Source organism: Cotesia typhae, unplaced genomic scaffold (assembly GCF_013202065.1).
Source record: "Cotesia typhae breed Kobodo isofemale line unplaced genomic scaffold, CoteBio_Ctyphae scaffold_152, whole genome shotgun sequence".
NCBI lineage: Eukaryota > Metazoa > Arthropoda > Insecta > Hymenoptera > Braconidae > Cotesia > Cotesia typhae.
The window spans coordinates 4,954,778-4,972,806 of NW_027423776.1; the positions used below are offsets into that span (position 1 = coordinate 4,954,778).

Here is an 18,029-nt window from a genome sequence, read left to right on the forward strand (position 1 = left end):
GACTCCGAGTGGTTAATTTCAGATGACATCTCAAACGGAACTCCGCAAAGTCGATTTGTCATTACTAGATTAGCGACTGGTACATACATAGCATGAGAGTCTCAGTCTCATTAACGTGATCATTCGTTCAGGAATCTCATTTATTCTCGTTTTCCAATAGTACGCTAAGCATATAGAGAACACTGATGAGTCAGCGCCAAAAGTATCTACCTAAAGTAGAAGTTAATAAATTAACTTCAGCTTGATATTAGTTTTAATTAAATTTTATTGACTTTTACAAATCTCAATAAAAAATTTATCATTTATAAATCTCCAAAATTTTAGCACACCTCAAAATAAAAAACGTTGAAGTTTGAATCTAATGTAAAAATTATTAAAAATCTAAAAAGAATTGAATAAATAATTTACTTATATTGGAGGTATAATGTTAAAAATTTAATCGGAGAGAAAATTTAATGATTGAAATTTTAATCTATAGAAATTTAAAATTTTGCAAGTTTTCTACAAACCTATCTTTGATCATGATAAACATTGTAAACTTGTCATTATCTTTTATACTTAAATTTATAAAATTGAGTATCAATAACTGTTAAAAAAAGTTATGAATTAATGAAATGTAAGCAATAACTTGAACATTTTCTTAACCTAAGTCAATAAGGAGAAAATTGATTAAACTTTAAAAATATTTGTGTTCGATAGTTTATCTTTGAAAACTTACTCAACATTGACTCTGTATAGTTTTATAAAGCAAATACTTACAAGTTAAAAGTATTAAATAAGACGTGATTTCAAAGCACTCAAGTGGTAAACTTTAACTTTAGTATATTGCACTCTTCAAGCCGATTGGATTTCGAAGATATTGATTTTATTCGTTACACACTTGAAACTTTCAAATACACGTGTGTTTTACATCTATACAAACACTGTCAAGACTTTAAAACTTTTGCTATTTAATTTTCGCTCGTCAGAATCCCCTAATAAGATTTATGCTACATACATATACGTATACGTACAATAAAAAACGCATTACGTATTGAAATATAATAATAAATTTATTTTCATTCTGCAATTGAATACTGATGAATTTACAATTGAATTATGAATTATGAAGCATAATAAAAAAATTTTAGTATCATTGTAGTTTTATGTTTTTTTATCATTATATAATATTGCTTCAATAATACAATACTAAAATATAAGAACTTGAGTCAAAAAAAATATTGTTGATCCAAAAAACTTATTTCGAAGTTTGTATTGTATATTTTTGGTTCAACAACTTTCTTTATTCAAACTACCAAAAAGAAACAAAATTTATGTTTTTTATTCGCAATTAAATTTCTTAAATTAATTAAAACTAAATTTCTCAAAAAAAAGTAAAATTTCGTGATTTTTTTCCTCAACTAAAGTAGTTTTTTTTTTTTTTTGCGTACTTTGTTTTCAAATCCTTCCGTAAATCAGCTTTGACTTAATGTATTTTTGTTCTTTTGTTTTACAGATCTATTGTATGAATTATTGATGCAGAATCCAAGGCAATTCAATTTAGAGAAAATTTTACGTAAGTCTACCATAAATATCGAGTTAAGTCGTTTAAAATCTCATGATATTTACTGTAAAAAAATAAAAAAGTTGCATTCAAAAATTTAACCATTTTTAAAACTATATAAAAAAAAAAAATTTGATTAATAAAAAAATATAAATACATTGCAACGTATGCAGCCTCGGGTTAAGTTCATTGAAAAATATTATATCTCTATTTTACGTTAAAATTTTCCCCACAATTGAAACCACGTATTAATAAATTCGATACTCTGCCTTGTTATTGAAATATTAAATATTTTAATCTCTGAAATAAATCAATTAGAATACAGCGAGGTAATTTTTATTTTGACCCATTTAAAAACTATAAAAATACCCGTCTAAAATGTGCAAATTGTAGAATAAATTCGTTTGAATTAAAAAAAAACAAAAATGAGTAAAAAAATGTAACTTTCTGTAAATAAAGTTAATATAAGGTGGGATTAAACGTGAGAACGTTATGCAGATTGCGTGTGTGAATATCATATAAAATTTACACAAAAGAATAAAGAATTTAGCATGAGAGCCGCCGAGCTTTAAAGGAAATAAAAACTAAGTTTCCGCCCGAGACGTATCAGAGAAATAAGAATAAATGCGAGCTAGGTAACGGATGATGAAAAAAATTTAATACAATATCTACAAAAAAATGAAAATTGGAAAATTGAAAAATTTACTATTTAACAGCTTGTTACCCGAGTCAACATAAATTACGAGTTCTATTCACCAGAGCTTTTTTGGTCAGCTGTGAATATATGCGTTCATAAATTTACTCGGGTAATTATTTCAGTACGGCAAAAATCGAGTGAATCTTCAACGAATTTCAAAGCTGAAAAATTATTTACTAATTTAGATTTTTATAAACGATTAAAAAAGCTTCACTTGATAAAACTATTTCTATAACTTTGCTCAAAAAATGTTAAGTTTAATTCGAGCTCTTTATTTTACTAACGGCAAATTAAGCTCTGTAAAGTGAAATTAACTTGAAGTGAAAATTTTCTTCAACTTAGCATTCATTCTGAATCATAAAGCGTAAGCTGGAGCACTGAGATGTATAAAGAATGAAACTCTAGGTGAATTTTAAAATTTTAACGAGAAGCCGATTTTTGATAGAGGGGCAATTTAGTGTGTAAAAGTAAGAGTTATTAGACAAGTTGAGTTTCGCAAGTTAATAAACTTACATTGTATTGTAGTAATTTATACTTATTAAGACAACAATTTGTGTTGAATCTGAAAGTTTGAATTGGGTTATATATTATAACATTAGAAGTTGTAGGAATAAAAGTTGTTGTGTTGATAGGATTCATGGATATTGGATGCTTGCTTTGAGAACACCCACCAACAACTAAATTTCCTACTTCCTCTTCGTACTTTGGTAGTAATTCCAGCAAAAGCTAGCCCTACCTTAAGCCTTTAAGTGTGTGAGTTAATCCAATAAGCTTCTGAGATGAGTTTTATGAATACGTGGAACTTTCGGGCAGCCATATTTTACTGAGTAATTGTGGATCTTCTTGTGACTTTTCCCCGGAATCAGCTGTTTTTACGGCAATTACACCTTGTTATTTTATTAATTGATGATTTGCAGCTTTTATTCTCAATGAAAAATTAGGGCGAGACTACAGGAGTCAATTATCGGAATTTTTTACCTCAAAAACATTAACACAAACACAATCATCTTTAGTATCACTGACTTTCGTTGAGGTAAACAAAAATTACGTAATTCAAAAAAAAAATAATCTCTCTAAGATTTCACTGTTGTTTTCGAAAATTCAGTTTTAATTAATTTAAAAAACTCACGAATTTAATCAAGAATTTTGAAAATTCAAGAATCGTGAAATAAGAAAAATTGATCGTCTCTCATTTAAAGTTGAATTTTAAAAATCCAAAAGAAACCAAACTAAAAATTCTCCAACGTACAGTTTGTTTACCCGTCGCCAGTAAGAATCTCAAGTGAGTAATAAATTAAAATCTTCCGGCGTCGCTAAATTTTCTCAGAATGCCGGTAAAAATACTGGAGCTCTTTCCTCCAGCTCGTCATTTGTGAAATGTTGTTTTAAAATTATTCATCTATATAAGTTTCATCGCATTTTCTTTTATATCACTTTAAATCATTCAATCTATTGATTGCGATTTATTATTCTCCCCCGGCGTAAGAAAGTAGTCTTGATTTTTTCATCAACGATTGAAATAAAAGTATGTTCATTGGGAATGACTAAGCTATCAATCTAGATCAAGAGGATAAAACCATCCATTGTGTGTTGAAAATAACTGTATCCGTTCTTAATTATTGGTATCAATGTTATGAAATCAGTGTATAAACAACAAAAATGATAGTTATACGGTATGATAATAAATTTGGTTGGTTCCTTCTATTTTATTTGTTCCGATTTCTTTTGTCGTAATGGAATTTTAGAGGCAGCCGAATACATAATTAAATCACTCCGGAAATGCAGGAGCAGTCGGCGTTAAAAATGATATAATATCCTCAAACAATACACAAAAAAGCAAATTTATTCAGGCGCTTTGTCACTCAAATAGACTCTGATTCCGGTCATCTGATGTTAACATCCCACAATGTATTTAACATTAAATACCCCGAATGTTCTGAATGTTCAGTAAATACACACGTTTATATCGTATTAACTGATCGGCATGTATCGCTTCCGGAATATTCACGGTCCAGTGATATACTCGTTTTTCTAACTCGTTGAGAAAAAGGGCAAAAGAATAAGCTATTCTCCGTTCTAGAAGCGCCTTCATCTACTGTTCACCCGTGAAATTGAAATTCTATACGGAGAATAATATTTTCTATGCATTTCAATGAATCGAATATATATATATATATATATATATATATATATATATATATATATATATATATATATATATTTTTTTTTATCGTAATTCTTGAAATATCTAAGCTGCTGTTATTATTAAAGCTTTGTTTTAAAAATAAAGTTATAAGTTTAAATATAAATCTAATATGAATTTTAAATGCCAGTCGAAATTTTCAATGGTGAAACACCAGACAAGTGTAATTGATATAAATACTTAGATTTTATTAACACTAGTTTAGTGAGTTAATACAACTTCGGGTCGTAAACCTAAATCGATGCAAGAGTTTATTAATTTTAAATTGCCAACGATAAGGATAAATTATAACAAGCCTGATATTGTGCTGGAGTAATTTTAGTTCGATGGATTATGTTGTAAATATTTTCAAACAATTAGATAATACATAGTAACTTTTTAATTAAATTTGAATTTTTCTTAATATGTTTTCATTGAAATTATAATTTTTTATTGCCCTTAAAATTTAAGACAATGATTAAAAGAATTGGGGATGATAAATATTAATATCACTGAGTATTATCTGGAATAATAGTAGCTACTTACATAAAATATAAAAAACAGTAAGTATAGAAAAAAATTCAAATTAAAATAAAAAATTAAAGTTTTGTAATTGTAGAATTACTTTTATAATAAAAAAAAAAAAAAATTAAAACGTTTGAAGAATGAAATTTTTCATTTGCTCTCGGGCGTCTCCAGCAAAGAAGTTTAAACTACAGTAAATGCTGAAGAAAGAAATAAAAAATTATTTCAGTAAGAAGTACTAGACTAAAACTCAGATGCTATGTAAAAAATTTAAAAGTTAAATACAACAATAATACTATAATAAAAACACTTTGAATATTCACAAAACGATGTAACGCTGAAGAAATATTTACAGTTTTAGGTAGATTCCTTAGAATAATATTAAAAAAGAGAAAATGGTTTTTTAGTTTTGTATAGTATTATACTGTAGAATTTTATTTGAAGTAAGTGGTGAACGTAAATCAATTAGTTTTGCAAGTAAACTTGATATGTTTGTGAGATTTTTACTCAAGAAGATAAACTTAGTAGCGTAGAAATTTGCAACGGTGGCTCATCCCACCGAAAAAGGATGAAGCACATGGAATATCCAATGATCTTATACTTAGTCAAGAGAAATGAAGCTTTGGAGTTTTCCAGACTGTTGGTTATACAGACGAGGTTAGCTTTGGCTTTTGAGAATAAACGAGGAGAGATGAAACACACCACAATAAAGTTTTACCAATACTGGCTCTTGCTGAAGACACAGACGATAAAATATCGATTGTGAGGAACACAAGAAGGAGTTTAAAGTGTGTACGCCGTAAAACGTCAAATGCAATAGCTAGCTTTCTGCGGATACGATAAAGAAAATTGAGCCATCAGAATTCACGTATATAATGCAGAGATAGAAGAAAAAGTTGGAACAGCATTGCAGAAAATTAGTTGAAGGTCATTCTAGTCGACCGTTTTAGTTGTGTGGAGCCAACTTTTGACACTTGCTATATTTTCTTAAGGGGTTATACGCACTTATTGGTGACTTTGAAGTTCTATTAATAAGTTCTTTTTTTTTTTAACAAGTAATAATTTTTCTAGCTCCTATAAACGATCTTTATATTTCAAAAATAATAAAAATCATCCAATATTTTTTTTTTTGTTTTGAAAAATTGAAAATTGGAAACTCTGATTTTTTTTTTAATAAAAAAATTATTAAGATTTCAATTTAAACATAGGAAAATTAAGAGTAAATTTATTAAGCAATAGACAATTCAAAAATATATCGTTCATTATATATTTCATGAAGGTTCTGCCCTATTTTTGATGACATCATAGCGTGAAAATTGAGTAAAACGTCGTCGAGAAGATACGAAGTTATAACCCACTCAAGATCTTTACGACGTCTCGTAAATAAACTATGCATTAGAGAATTTTTATTTCCTTTATACTATACTGTGCTACACTATTTTTCATTTAAAATTTAAAGCCCCAACTCTAAAAAAAAGCCTGTTCAGCAATCACATGAATTTTAACGCCCCAAATTATGTCACAGCCAATTATGTGACAGTTTTTGAAGCCATAAACGTCCCCATCCGTTAACAAAATAAAAATTTTTCAATGACTCTGCCGCCATCAGTTTTTCAATCACACCAGACGAAAAAAAAAAACGGATATTTTTTCCCAATTCAATTTTCTCTTTTGACTTGATTTTTTCCGACCGCAGTTACATTTTTATAACAGCAAAATATTCACAAAGAATTCCCGACAAAAACGCTGTAACAAACTCGCGAAAGAAACAAGATAAAAAATTCAATTTACTCCACTCGAATCTCTATACAATTCGGTATACATTAAAAAGCTTTTTCAAATACTTGAATTAAACTTCGGAATTTTCCACCAAATTTGATCGCTTTCTGTTTCATTTTAATTCCTTTTATCTTGATACTACCTCCGTCCCAGTATCATGATACCCGACGTCCATGTCTACGTCTGGCAAACGGCCAAATAGCTATCGCTATAATTCTCGTCGTTCAAAAGTTAAAAAATAAATACTATATGTATAGAGTAGATGAAAAAATGCATATTGGTCCGCAACACACTATCAAATTCAGGAGAAAGCTTTTTGAATGATGCATCGAAACAGAACTTTTTTACGTTTTTCATGAGTATCTTTAATAATACGCCCATTGTTATCTACATTCTATAGATACTCATACACATAGAGGTTGTTAACTTTATCTACGAACACTCGACGCTCATGGAACTTTTAATCTCTCATATTTGACAATTTATGTTGTTATTATTTTTAATCTTCTTTATAATTTTCCAATAGCGCTTGTCCGTGAATAAAAATTCTATTTTTAAACACTCTTTATATTATTAAGCATTTGGATTATCAACAAATATTCTACTCTCTCAATAAATTAGGATTAATTTTATTATTATTATTTAAGTTAATACGGAAAATTATTGAATATATCCTAACATCTAACTCGTGAAAAAATTTGTTGATAAGATTTTATTATTATAAAATTCTAATATTGTAAAAAATTTTTCTCCTTCCATCATAAATTTCATATCCACAAAAAAAAAGATTATCTTGCAGTGAATCGCAATGAAATGTCGAACTAAACATCGCAACCACCTCAAAAATTCAAGATTAAATATCCGGCAAATTGACTGCAACGACTTGACAGTAAAGAAGATTTAAAAAGGTGATGGTATTTCTGTCAATTTTTTTTTTTTTTTCGAAATCTCTAGACTATTTTGTCAAAGTTAAACGTCAGTCACTGAAAAGGCAAATTAAAATCAAATTTTTTATATTCAGTATTGTATTGTTAGTATGATCAAATAATCATTCAGTATTCATCGATATCCTTCAATCAAAGTGAAATAATTGAATATCTGAGAATTTCTAGTTTAATAAAATCCTTTGAATCGGTAATGAGCAAAATCATCACAAAAATTCGTATTGCAATTCAAAATTTAATAAATTGTCTGCATTAATTGAAATTCAGAATATAAAATCAAATTATTCTATCTAATTAAATTATGTCAGTTCAATCAATACTAACTGATTATTATTTGAGCCCTGAAATAATGAAGTCTTGCTAAAAATTACTTCGATCATAAATATTTAATAATTATATTGAAATTTCAAAATATATATATATAAAGAAAGAGCGAACATTTTTTTTCCATTAGCTGGTTACAAAGTAATAGGGTCATAATTTTTTGTTATCAACGACTACGCGTGTTTACGACCCTCGAGAGTTTTATTACTACCACCGCGTATTACATACACACCATCATCGATAGCATAGACATCGATAGTCGCGACGAATGGGATAGAAATAAAAGCGAGTAGAAAATAAAAAGTAATATACAACGTTGGACATTGGAATGGAAGCAAATAGGCGGAAAAGTTTCGTCAAAATCACAGTTTTTTTACTTTAATTTTTTATTTTTATTTCCTATTATCAATATTCGATAATAAATGCAAAAATGAGAAAAGTATGTAGTGCTTTATAATTCAATCGCTAACCGTCATACAGCTCGTGTTTATTTAACCGATTAGACGGTGATTGTCAACAAACGCATGAGTTAGTCTTTTATTTGCGCGTTTTAATTAAAAATTCATGGAATAGAAAAATAAACAGACAGTGTGGAAAGTACAGTAGAAAAAATGACCGATAAATAGATTTACGTCTTGTTTTTCTTTTAGCGATTCAAAGTGCTAATAACTCTGATAATTCAATACCACAACCGTTTGCATTTTTAAAATTCATGGATATGCTGGTTTATTATAATTTACAACATATAATTTATAGCAATGAATTAATTACACAAATGATAAGAAAAGTTACATATGTTTGCACAACTATTACAATTGTTCTAATCATGAGTTAAAATCATTCTCGAGTTCAGGTTATGGGCCCAGTTTTTGATATTTAAATAAAATTTTATAACTAACTAAAAACTCAAAAATTGAATGTTCGAACATTTAATGAAGGAAAATCTGGATGCAAAGGATGTCAATGGCTTAACAACCTAAATAATGAAATTTGAAGATTTTTTGGAAAAATTTAAATTTTATTCTGAATCATGTTCTTTAAAATTTGTTTTCTTTTAAGTTTAAAAGTTTTTCAAAATAAATAGGCCTTATTATATTCAAGTAGCTGAATTTAACAAAAAATTGAAAATTTTCAAAAGTTTAAAGGTCATTATTTTCCACAAAAGTATGCTTGCTGTTTGAAAAGTTAGTGCTTTGCATACTTCTGGGAGAAACTGTAGACTCTGAAATAATGCATCAAAATTGTAGCAGTACTTTGCGGAAATGATATAACTTTTGTAATTTACTGAACAAACTATATTTTTTACTATTTTTCAAAAAGAAGTCCCACTTAAAGTTCATCATTTTTCGATAGTAAATTTTTGAACTTTAATAAACTTACATTTTCTGACAATTGTGCTCAATTTTGAAAAATTGAACGAGGAATTAAAAATTTTGCGACAGAAATCATACCATAAGATTTTTCTAAAAAAAAACGGCTTAAAAGTTTACATTTCGTATTGCAAAACGATTTAAAATTCATTGATAGCTTCATGTAAATAAAAAAGTAAAATACTTCGAAAATTTTAAACAATGAGTGGAGAAATTTTCAATTATTTCGAATGTAGTTAGTGAAGAGTTTATGCTACGAAGCTTTCTAAAGAAAATGTGGAAAATACTCAATGTCCTGCAGATAAATAAAGTATTGAATAAAGGATAAATACATAAGGAGCTCATTAAATGCGTGACTGTCATAAAGAATGATATTGAAACACTCTCTAATTAGGGCTAATTAGGAACGTCTCGTGGATTGAACATTGTAATGATAAATGAAATGAAAATGCAATAGAAAATAGAAGCAAAACTTTGTTTCAGATTTTATTTAATTTTACATTCACAGAACTTTATTCTTTTTTGTAATTAAGCTTTAAGTTTTTTTGACTTGAAGTCTATTAATTAATTAATTAGCATTGAATTCAATGGTAAACTTCTGAATCGCTTAGTTATTATAATTCTCTCACATCAGAGCGTTCAATTTTTTATAAATTCTTTTTTATTCACGGAGAAATTTTAAATGAATGAATAAAAAATTATTATTAATCAATTTTGATCAATAGTCAATTTAATTATAACGACTAATTAATGTTACCTTTTCCAGGTTACTAAGTTTGCTTAATTAATATTAAATTTTATTATAAATAACAACGATAATTAATTAAAGCTACGGGCGAGTTTAAAAATTTATAAAGCGAAATGATTTATTAAAATGAAAAATAGATGAAAGAGAGGATTTTGAATACGTTAACATCTATCGATAAATATTTTAATGTAATAAATTTATGTCCATGAAAAAAATAATAAAATGCTTCAGTAAATTGATAAAATTTTTGAATGGTCAACTCTATCTCTTTATCCTCAAGTCTTTTTTTCTTGATTCTTTTCATAAATATATAAAATTCATTCAAACTGAATATTTCAAAACAAGAGTGAAACTTCAAAGAGAAAATTGTTCTTGAACCAAATTTTTTTTTTTTTTTTTCAGTCTATATTTATCAAGGTTATCCCTGAAATTAAGTAAAACCATAATTCGCTTTTCTCTAATACCGTTGAATTTAAACGTTGAATTTCCTTACAGTCCTTATAAAAAGCTTAACTCCAACGAGAATTTATGACAAAGACTTAATTCTACGGGCCAGCGTAAAGAATTTCATGCCCTATAAATTCGACGTATAAAACTATAAATAAACAAAAGTGTCTTTACTTTAAACACCACTTTGTAGAATTTAGCGCTCAAGTTTTTCCACAGTACTCAGTACTTAGTGCTTCCGTTTCCCTCCTTTTAAAGTAATTAATTAATGTAATATTGTCATTATTAATATTTATCCTTTATTCAATGATTAATAATGTATGATCAACAACAAACAATAGAAGCTTTCTCCAAACAACTAAAATTAATCCAACCAAACATAAAGTTCATTTATTGTTGGATTTTCGCTAGAAGCTCTGGTATTTCGAGCAATTTCTCAATAAGTTTAAAGGTGTTGCAGGAAACAAATAGAGAAAGAGGAAGAGGAAGAGGAAGGAGCAAATAGAACTACTACTGCTATATGACTGTTGGCATCGATACAATACAGAGGAATAGAACGTGCTTTTAAGCACTACTGCAAAAGATTGCGACACTTGAATCCGCGTATTAATTCTCTCTATTTATTAATAAAAATATTTTTAGCAAACTTTTCGGTAAAATAAGCCGTGAGAAAAAACTAATTGACAAAAAAGTTTAATTACATGTTTAAGTTTTGGGAACAAAAATTTGAAATGAAAGACAGTTAATGTGGTCGTTGCCATGACGATGTCTATCGAACTTCTTGCTCTGGTGCTACTTTCCTCTTTCTCTTTCTCTCTTCAGCTTCCTCATCTTCATCCTCTTCCTCTTCCTAACCAGCCACCACTACAAGAACAACTCTTCGTCGCATTTCCTATCAACGTGTTCTTCGTTACCGTACTATTCTTTTACTTTGTACATCTCGAGGGTATCCGCAGAGACCAAAGAGACTCAGGGAATAAATTCCGATGATTTAGATCATCACACCGGGTATTTTATCTCCCAGATTATTCATTCGCGGTGCAATGCAGTTTCGGAAGTAAATTTATGACATGTATCTTATGGGAAGATCAAGGAATATTTATATTGGGGAGTCAGTTTCTGATTTAATTTATTGATCTAAATCTCAAAGGAACTGTGCTGCAAGTTTTAAATAAAAGATATGGAAGTTTTGATTGATTAACAGTTAAAAAAATTTTTAAAAAGAAAGAAAATTAGAAAAGTTTAAAATTTTTTCCCTATCAGAAAATTTAAAGAAAACGATTTAATGAAAAAAAAAATATTTTTGATTGATAGAAATTATTTTGAAGAGATCGGTCATTTTCAAGAATTTTTTGGGTTGAAAAATTTTCACAAAAACACAATTTTGAAATGAATATTTTAAAACGGAAGTGAAATTCTAAAGACAATATTTTTGATGGATCAAGTAATTTTTTTCTTTCAGTGCATTCGTTTTAAACAATATGAAAAAAATTTAAGTATAAAAAATAAGTTAAATATTTAAAATACATAATCACAATTTTTCATACGCATAAAAATATGATAATAGCGAACTTATCGCATCGTGAAAGCTTTTAAGGTCTAAAAAATTCACAAACTCCTGGTTGCTGAGTTGTAGTACTTAATAATAAACAAAACAAAAACAAAAAACAAGCAATACAAAAAACGAACAGAAATATATAGGTTGATGGCAGTGATAACAATAACAGCAATATTAAATCGTGATCAAGGCTATTTATCTATCGGAAGTCGTGACTCTGATTACGAGGATTATTTGGAGCAGAATTAGAATTTTCAAGTGGCCGACATAATAATAACATAACAATTACCATCTTTACGAGGGTATAATAGAACGTTTGATGATAATTGTACCATGCATATTTTATAAATTTAATAAATCTTAGATTACAAGAAAAGTTGGCACGCGTTCAAAAGGCACAGTCATGCTATCAAGATTATAGACTGCGATAATGATTTTTACTTATCGATTAGATTATTGTAAATCAAGAAACTTCAAGGATTTGTATATAGTTAATAATAATAACCGACAGAAAAAAAGATATTGCTGTTTTGTGAAAAATTTAATAATTCAAAATTAACTTGGATTAATTCTGAATGTCAATTGAAGAATCAATTTTTTATTGATGTAGCATTCGTAAACCATCTCACCGGTTTTCCTCTGAATCAATAATATTTAATGAAAATTTTTTACCGAGCTTCAATAAAAAAAACGACATCGTGTTGACAATCGAGCAATTTGTACGAAAGGTCGAAAGTTCGATTCCGCCTCGAGGTCTTTATTTCAAAATTTAATTTTCTTGCGACATTTGGACATCCAAAGTTTATCATCCTAGCCTATATAAATCCAGATTTTTATTAAATTATTAAATTTTTACCACAAAAAAAAAAAACTAGTTCAATTTTTTTAAGTATATTTGAATTTAAAATTTTCATTATTTTATATAAAAATTAAATCCTTGGTGTCCAAAAACGACCATTGATTATTCAAAGCTAAAAGTATATTAATAAATTAAATTTCCTCGTGAATTGGTCACGGTCTTTTGGTTCAGCCAGAATAACATTAATCTTTTGCCTCTCAGCCGTTTGACCTAGAAATGATTTTAGCGAATTTAAAACTCTAAATATTTATCATGCATCGCAGTGGCTGAGCGTAACACAACTAAGCAAACGTGTTGTACAATTAAAATAAAATAGAAAAAGTTTGAATGAAATAAAATAGAAATCCAAATCAATCAAGTGGTTTCATAATATTTAAATTTTTTAGACGGTTTGAATTGCAAAAGACTTAATTAATTCGTGACCAATATTCATGCCACTAAGCTCTCAATAGATAAATAGATAGGTATATACATAGATATTTACACTTTACATATATCATATGCATAAATAAATATATAAATATAGAATTCAGGAAAGCACAATCACGTTGTCGAGTACAACGCACATAATGCTGTAAATATGTGTGCATACACATATGTACATATATAAAGTTAGTTTATAGTGCCTACGCAATTGATCGATGGACGAGCAGTTTTTCCTTTCATTTCCATCTCTACGACTCAATTCTACAGCTACAACTATATTTTTTCTGTCGTTCAATATCCGACGATTTTCACTGGTCCGTAAACTCAACAGCGCACATACCACTGCATATATATATGTTTCTCGTTTTACTTTGCTCTGCATAAACTCACGATTTCGAGTTGAAATAAATACAGTCAGACTCACACTGAGAAAAAAGTATTTTGCTACTAAGGATATTTATTTTGATAATCAAAATATTTGGTATTGTGCTACTAAGAATACGTGGTATTTTGATAATCACAATAAGTTTACTGATTATCACAATACTTAGGTATACTGATTATCATAATACCGGCATACTGATTATCACTATACTTTGATGTACTATAGTCAGATGAATGAACAGTCAATTAGATGTTTATAACCTCACTTGACAGGCATATGTCAATTTACTTATAAAATCAACAAAACAAATAAAAATTAAAATCAAAAGTGCAACAATTGTTAATTATCTTTTTTGTTATTAAATTAACTTGGACATGTCAATTTAATTTTTGGCAAAGAAATAAATCCGTGGATGTAAGCTTTAGGTTATTTACTTATAAAATCAAAAAAACAAATAAAAATTAAAATTAAACGTGCAACAATTGTAAATTATTTTTTTTGTTATTAAATTAATTTGGACATGTAAATTAAATTTATAGGAAAAAATAAATCCGTGGATGTAAGCTTTAGGTAATTTATTGAATAATGTCAAGTAGTTAATGAATTAATAAATTAATTTCTAAAATATATATATTTTATTTTACAAGTAACAACGCAATGTGATATAATTCTTATTAAATATAGAGCTTAAACTTAGAGGCCTAGTATTAAACAATTCGCTATAAGTAATTATATTACAAGTTTTGGTTACAGAAGTAACTTTATAAGCGTACTCATGTATGAGAAAATGAGCAGTCAGTTGTTGAACAATAAAATGTGGCATCTCGTTGATAATGAAAATAAATTTGATAAGCCCGAAAATAGGTTCGTTATCATTTTCGCTAATGCATAAAACCATGTTTGGCTTGTACAAACTGCCATTTTTTTTAACCCACGAAACTTTATTTAAAGTTTTATTGTGAAAATTTGGATTTTTTTCTAAAGAATCGTCAAATGCCACGTTCAAATCTTTGAAAGTACAGGAAAATGAAGGCCCGATTTGAAGTGCAGATTTAATATTTTTAGAGTAAAGCTGCGACGCAAATTTCAGCTCATGTTTAGTCACTACTGTTTTTGCTACATTTACTTTGTTTTTGCTAACTGAAGCTGTTACGGTTGATTCTCGATGTTTGCCCTCGAATCTCATACACCAAAAATTAATCGGGGGGCCACATTGAGCTAAAATAGTTGGTAAATGAATAAAAAAATGATCTTTAGGTTTCAAATCTCGTATCGTACGAACTAAAACATGGTGTTCATGGATAAGTGTTCTTAATAATGAGCTGCATTCAACTTGAATGGAAGTTGCAGTGATAATATTCAATATTTGTCGTAAAATAATGTACACTTGCCAAACTGAATCGTCGTTAGGAATGAGATCTTCTACTAAAATGCCAAAATGATGAATGAACGCATTCATTTCTGCAGCTGACATGCGTAAGTTGTAATTCTTCAAATCATTCTCTGAAATAGGTGAAGGAATGTTTGATTCAGTGATACCCCAGTCATAAATTTTCATACGATTATTCAATTCAATATGCATAAAATATTTTTTAACTGATATATAATGATTTAATATCGCAGCCATATCAAAACAACAAACTCCCTCTAGAGCATCATGCATTATATCAGCTGATAAATTTTCTGTCACATGAAAATCTTTTAAGCGATGAAAAATACATTCTTCTTTAATACCTAACTCTGAAACTCCTTTACATTCTAAATCTTTTTTATATGAATTTCTTGTTCTAATGTAGATTGGATCCTCAAGCGTTGCCATCGACCTCTGCTGTTTGTCCATCGAGAAAAAACGACACGCGTAATTAGCATTAAAACTCTCAACATAACCCAATACAGAATGTAAACCTAAATTATCACCGACGATTAATCCAAGCTTGAAGTAAATAAGTTTTTTTCCTTGAATTAAATCAAGCTCCAAACCGTCAGATTCAAGATGATTCAGTTCATCAATGAGCAATCTGAATACAGATGTGTTTCCATATTGTACTCTGTCTTTTGAGTAAAAAAGAAGAGCATGGAATATTGATGCAAACGAAGATTGACTACCAAAAATAATACGCCCGAGATATCCACATTAGGGATATTCGCAGGGGTCAGCTCAACCGTAGTGCAATGGAAGAGCCTCGTCCTGGAGGAACCAGGAAGGTGGTGGAAAGCAAGGCAGTGAAATGTAACATCCACACAGTTTATTCGTCCCAGAATGACTACCAAGCGCATTGCCAGTCTCATAATCATCACAAAACAATAATATTGGTAAAATGAATTTTGACCCGCAATTTTTTATTTTACGATTCCATAAATCTGATTGTATAAAATTAAAAATTACTAATTTTTCATTTTTTAATTTTTCCACATAAGTCAATACTGTTTCATAAACTTCCGGCAATTCAAAAATTTTTTTCAACATTATTCGTAGAGGAAATTGATATGCATAATCCTTTATGGATACATTTATAGGTACATTATTTCGAGTTTGTTTGACACCTCGGATCTTTTGACCAACTACAAATTTTGTTGCTTCAAAATACAAATCTTTGTCTTTCAGAAGTTTAATTCGTTTATGCTCGGTATCAACATCGTCAAACGCCGCCAAAAATGAATTAAACAAATTTGTCACAGTGGTAAAAGGTATGCTATCGACTGGACCAAGAGATGATTTTAATAACTCATTTGTAATTGTATTTAACCCATCATTAATTATAGATATAGTGGATGTGAAAAACAGTTGAACTTGTTTTCGAGATACTGCTGGTGTATTGTACATTTTCAAACTTGTGCTTAAAATATTACTTTGTAAGTCTTAGTGAACTTGAAAGTTCGTATTTTTATTTTTATTTGTATTTACTGTCGAAGTCGTTGTTGAATTATGTGAATTGACCGGCTCATTCGAGTTTTTAATGTGCGATTTGTCTGAGCTTATTCTTTTTTCGTTATCTTTATCAGAAATCATTGAATCCAATTTTTGATCTTCAACTGCATTCTCTTCTAATTGATGATTAGAAAGCCAATGACGTTTGAATGAGTGGAAAATATGAAAAGATCTCTTGCAGGAATTTTCTCCGCAAACATATTTTTTAATTTCATTATTTTTATAATGAACAGTTTTAAAATGAAGATGTAGTAAATCTAAAGAAAACTTATTGTGACATAGAAAACAAACGGCCATTTTAAATTAGTTAAATTAGTTTTAAATTATTTAGTTTTTTTTTGTTAAAACTTCACACTACTCAAGTCCGAAAGAAATGTCGAAATACTCGGTATCACTGCTCCGTCTCTTTCTCCTTTTAAACCGTCAATCTTGTGTTGAAGTACAATCCACGGATATTCTGCTTCCTTTGGGTAATCTAATTGAAACGAATAAAAGCTCTTGAAGGCAATATCAACTACTGCAAGTGGCGATGATAAAGAGTATTTCTTCTCATTAATATGGATGTTGCAGGATTTAATCTGATTATCTCCCACTATTGACACAATTGGCTGTTCATTGAAACCATATTTTTTCAATTGCTCTCGACGATTTTTAAGTTCTACAACTAACTATATATCTGTCTGTAATTGAATTAAATGACAAATAATTAAATTATGTACATAGAGGAATATCATTGTAAAAAAAACTCCAAATAAATACACTGCTCAGTGATGTACTTATATCTATTATACCTTAACTATGATAATAAAATACTGCTGAACTTCGTTTTTGCTGAGGCGCCAGGGTGGATCGTTCGCAACTAGACTTGGAAAAGGTGGTGGAATCGGAAGCAACAATGGTATGAGTCTTAAAATATGGATTCTTCTTAGGTCTAAAAAAAATAAGAAAATTTATATATTGTCATATAAAAACGCAATACAGTGCTATTATTGATCATACCTATTGAATTGCTATCAGTACATCCCGTTAAAGCATTGATTTTACCCAAAATCTCTTTAACGCCTTCTGGCTTTCTTTTTTTTTTCTCACAGAGTCCAATTAATTGTTTGGAAAGTAAATCGAATCCTTTTATCAAAATTTTTCGTCTTATCCGCGTAAAGAGTTGTGAAGTCAATATCAATCTAAAACAAATTTACAATAACAAAATAAGAAATGGATAATTATTTATTATATTTGTATGTATTGTAGATATTGTATAATTTTTAGTCTTACTAAATTAGGCCCTTGAGTTACGTGCTTTAACACCGGATATA

General features: G+C 28.7%; 2 protein-coding genes and 1 long non-coding RNA gene across 4 annotated transcripts in view; 1 reads left to right on the forward strand and 2 right to left on the reverse strand.

The window, feature by feature from the left end:
- Positions 1–18,029, reverse strand: part of LOC141536358 (sperm flagellar protein 2) — a 179,964-nt gene that overhangs the window by 122,190 nt on the left and 39,745 nt on the right. The gene's annotated exons all lie outside the window — the stretch shown is intronic.
- LOC141536241 (beta-1,4-N-acetylgalactosaminyltransferase bre-4) overlaps positions 1–18,029 on the forward strand; it is a 59,572-nt gene that overhangs the window by 8,185 nt on the left and 33,358 nt on the right. The window contains exon 2 of one of the 2 annotated variants that reach the window (XM_074256621.1): positions 1,496–1,555. The exons of the other annotated variant lie outside the window; for it this stretch is intronic. The gene's annotated coding sequence lies outside the window, so the exon portion shown is untranslated. The remainder of the gene's footprint in view (positions 1–1,495; positions 1,556–18,029) is intronic. 2 annotated transcript variants of the gene reach the window in all.
- Positions 17,093–17,790, reverse strand: LOC141536051 (uncharacterized). The gene is made up of 3 exons (XR_012480675.1): positions 17,716–17,790; positions 17,508–17,647; positions 17,093–17,396 (listed from the first exon to the last, which is right to left on the reverse strand). It is a non-coding gene; the product is annotated as an uncharacterized LOC141536051 (long non-coding RNA).